Consider the following 564-nt stretch of genomic DNA (forward strand, 5'->3'; position numbering starts at 1 on the left):
TTGAAATTATTGAAGGGCAACTCTCTGCATTGACCTTGGAGTCCACATTGCTTGAGGAGATACAGAGAAAGCAAAGTGAAGATCCAGACATCCAGAAAATCAAGCAAGGGTTACATAAAGAAGACAAATCAGAGTTTCGAGTAACAGACGGCGGGATTCTTTATCAAGGGAGTCGCATTCGCGTGCCCCATGATGAAGAACTGAGGAAGAAGATCTTAGAAGAAGCTCACAGCACACCATACTCCATGCATCTTGGTTCTTCCAAAATGTACCAAGATGTGAAACAAAGGTTCTGGTGGTCAGGACTCAAAAGAGACGTTGTTAAATATGTCAGTACCTGCTTGACATGCCAGAGGGTCAAAGCAGAACACCAGAGAGACCAGGAGGAGTTCTTCAGCCTCTCCCAATACCAGAATGGAAATGAGAAGATATATCCATGGACTTCATAACAGGTCTTCCAAGGAACTACCAATGGATATGATGCGATATGGATAATAGTAGACCGATTGACCAAGTCTGCTCACTTCCTAGCCATCAAGGTGTCCCACTCTATAGAGCAGTTGG

The sequence above is a fragment of the Zingiber officinale genome, chromosome 4A (assembly GCF_018446385.1).
Source record: "Zingiber officinale cultivar Zhangliang chromosome 4A, Zo_v1.1, whole genome shotgun sequence".
NCBI lineage: Eukaryota > Viridiplantae > Streptophyta > Magnoliopsida > Zingiberales > Zingiberaceae > Zingiber > Zingiber officinale.